This window comes from Chenopodium album, chromosome 8 (genome assembly GCF_948465745.1).
Source record: "Chenopodium album chromosome 8, dcCheAlbu1.1, whole genome shotgun sequence".
In the NCBI taxonomy this organism is placed as follows: domain Eukaryota; kingdom Viridiplantae; phylum Streptophyta; class Magnoliopsida; order Caryophyllales; family Amaranthaceae; genus Chenopodium; species Chenopodium album.
In genome coordinates, this window is record NC_137841.1 from 11,073,921 (window position 1) to 11,077,780 (window position 3,860).

Below are 3,860 nucleotides of genomic sequence, written 5' to 3' on the forward strand. Positions count from 1 at the left end.
AACTTGGCTTTGATTGCGGTCATCTCCTTTCCCAAGTTTGTCATTTGGGAGGAAAGGTTGTTGATCGCATTTAGATGGTCTACCGAGTACAATGAAGATTGCTTGCTTGAAGAGTCTCTCTCCCCATCTTGCCAATATCTATAGTACGTCACCACGTCCTCAATGATGTCCACCACTTCTTCTTCGGTCTTGTTCATGATAGGACCCCCGGCCCCCCCATCAAGGCATGACTTGCCTTGGGGACTTAAACCGCCATAGAAGATTTGGACCACTTGGTATGTTGGGATTCCGTGGTGAGGGCACTCCCTTTGATACTCTTTGTATCTCTCCCATGCTTCGTAAAGGCTTTCATTTGGCCTTTGCTTGAACCCTTGAATCAAGGCTCTTGCCTCCGCCGTCTTCTTTTGAGGGTAGAAGCGGGACAAAAAGGCTTTTGTAACATCATCCCATGTTCTCAAGGAGTTGGGCTTCACTTCTTTATCTAGCCACTCTAAGGATCTTCCTATGAGAGAGAAGGGGAACAACTTGAGGCGTATGAACTCTTGAGAAACTCCGTTGACTTTGATGGTGTTGCAATATTTTTCAAATTCTTTAAGATGGTTCAACGGGCTCTCATTCTTAGCCCCACTATATTGCCTCCTCTCAATTAAGGTGATCATGGCCGGCCGAATCTCGAAATCATTTGCCGGTGTTGTAGGCAGAGCTATGCCGCTCTCAAACCTATAGGCACCGGGTATTCCTAGCTCCTTCAAGGCCACTCTCGGATTTTCTCCCATGCCTTGCTCTTCTTCAATCTCTTCTTCACTTGAAGAACTATACCCCAAGGAGAATCGATTAGCTATTCTTCTCCTTGAGAGAGTCCTTTCAATTTCCGGGTCAAAAGGCACAATGGATCGATCACGAGCTCTATGCATGCAAAACTTCAAAGAAAATATTAGTAGCACGGCTACAAGTGTAGCCTAAAGAAACAAAATCTTTTTATATTTTTATTTTTTTTTCAATTAAAATGAAGTAGACTCAACAACAAAAGCTAAGCACCAATAGCACTCCCCGGAAACGGCGCCATTTTGACAAGAGGAAAATGTATGTCGTTATCTACCCTTCCCCCAAGTCAAACAAAATTTGTAAACACCTAACCAACCTTATATGAATATAGGGCAAGTTAAGGGTCGATCCCTAGGGAATGCAATGATGAAAACTAGAGTCTAAGTCAAGCTACCTCGAAGATGGAGTTGAGATTATGGTTGGCACTATGGTAAACTAAAGCAAGTCTAATCAAGCAAAACAAAGGTCTAAACACTAGGGATATGGGTTTCACATGCAAGTTCAATGATAATGCTAGTTTAGAGCTCAATCAATTAATTCAAGTATTGCAATGGACAAACAATAGTAGCAATCAAGAGAGTTCAAATGCTATCTCCTATAGGCCAATCTAGGTGTCACTATGAAAGGCAAATCAAGAAGGATCACAAGCAAACCCAATCAATTAGAGCAACTTTCAATTCAATATATTGTTCATGTCATTAAGAGTTGCAATGCAATCTAGATTAATCTTATAGGTTGATCACTCCTAGTCTAATCAATATCATGCAAAACTATGTCAACCAATTTAATTGCAAGAAATCAATCAATCAAAGAGCATCAACTAGCAATTTCATTAATCAAACATGCTTCCCCCTTTCCCTATCAACTAATCTACTCACTAATCATGGTGAAATTCAAGAACAAATAACTAGAAATTGCTTTAATCTTCATTTCTATATCAAAATCTAAGAGAAATCAAAATAATCAACAATATCAAATTCAAATCCAAAGAAGAACAAGCAACAAGCAAAAATCAAATAGCAAGTAAGTAAAAGATGAAAGAAGGAAGAGATTCTCACTAATATTGATGATTGAAAATGAAGAAATCCAAACTTGATTGATCAAATGTTGAGTTACAAATCCAAAACCAAGAACTTCTCTCTAACTTCTCTCTAGATTCTCTCTCTAAAACTAAGCTAATGAAAATTATCAAAAAGTTGGTTTCAAAAAGGAAATACAATTCTATTTATAAGCAAAGAAGAAATCGGCAGCTCCCGCGCCCTCTCTCGATAGACCCGCGCCCGCGGAGAAATGGGTACGGAACCCTCCGCGGGCTATCTGGGCAGACCCCGCGCCCGCGGCAGCAGAGACCCTCGCCCGCGGCAGTGAAACCCGCGCCCGCGGCTAATCCCCTGCTCCCAAAGCCTGATCAGGGGGGTCGCGGTCTCTCTGAATAAAGCGGCCTCTCCATTTTACCCGCGCCCGCGGAGAGCCCGCGGGGCAACCGCGGCAAGTTCCTGCCAAGTTTTGGCAGTTTTGAGTAACATAGGCCCGCGCCCGCAGCAAGATGACCTGCGCCCGCGGCCTGCTGGTATTGCCTTGGAAACCTCTCCGAGGCCTCTCCAAGGCCTCTCTAAGCCCTCTCTAGCCAAATGCTTCTTCCTTGCTTGATCATTAAGGTCCCAAATTGAATCCTTTGCCAAGGTGATTCTCACAATACCTACACAAGTAAACAAAGAAAGGAAATAAAAGGGAAAAAGAGCCAAATAAAGGAAAACACGATAAAAACACGAGAATCATAAAGAAAAGAGGAAAAAGAGAAACTAAAGGAAAAAGGACCAAAAATAAGAGAAGAAAGCATTAAAAAGGGAGAGAAATAACCCTAAAAGACTACCCTATAAGTGCCATAAATGACACTCATCATTGACTACTTTAAAATATGGTTGTATTTTTTTTTTTGAAACCATAATATGGTTGTAAATTAAACGATATGGATGATTATATAGTTAGAAGTATAAAGGATTAAATTAAAGTAAAGGATAAATTGAAATATAAGCTTTTTAAAAATTTTACCTTATTCTCCATTGAGGTAAAATTGTCCTTGCATTTAGTAGCCCCAAAATAACCGCTTATGAACTTACCATGCTACACTTGTGCTTGAATATAGAGCACAACAACATGTTGGGTTGAGCCAAGGTCATCATTTTTTTTTAATTTTTTAACGGTAAAGAGAAGGACATGAGTGAACCTCAACCCTCACGTTTTTTTTAGAGTGTGGCCATTGGATGACCAGGTCAGTAGTCATGAGGAGAGAGAGAGGAGTTTTTATATTAAAAAGATGAAACAAAGAAAAAATTGGATGAAATAGTTAATGACCTGGTCTTGAAGATGACCAAGCTAAAAATTTGGTCATAAAGATGTAAATGACAAGTGGCAGTGTATTATTGGAAGAAGAAGAGGGCAAACTTGCATGTACTAGCAACAAATGAAAGGTGCCAACGGTAATATTGTTGGATGACCACGCATGCAATTCAACGGCAAGAATTATAATCGTTGCAAATTTTTGCAACGGTAATAATTTGAAAAATACAAATAAAAAAAAAATCACCAACGTCTTTCTCTTTTTTTTTTCTCTATAAAAAGAGACCAATATTGAGGTATTTTTGAACAACTTCTCATTAAGCTCAATTTCTTCATTTAGCTTAATTTCTTTATTTAGCTCAATTCATTCCTTTAAAGTAATTTATTTTTTATCTACAAAATTCAAAAAACTATTGAATATGGATAAATCAAATCAGAAAAAAATTCTTCAAAATCGAAAAAAAAATTCAAATACTCAACCTTCATTTTCCGATTATCAAATGAATCTCAACTCTCAAGTGGAACCAAACTCACAAATTTTTTCACAGTTTCCAAATTATGGAATGAATAACATCAATTTCACAAATCCAAGTTCTATCTCACAATTCCCTTTACGACCACAACAAGTTCTTAACTTCTCCTATTCTCAAAATGTTCTTCCATCTGAAGGACACTCACCTTTTCAAAATCGTCAA

General features: G+C 38.7%; 1 pseudogene; it reads left to right on the plus strand.

Moving 5' to 3' along the window:
* Positions 1-285: 285 nt before the first annotated feature.
* Positions 286-384, plus strand: LOC145557119 (small nucleolar RNA R71; annotated as a pseudogene).
* The last annotated feature ends 3,476 nt before the right edge of the window (positions 385-3,860 follow it).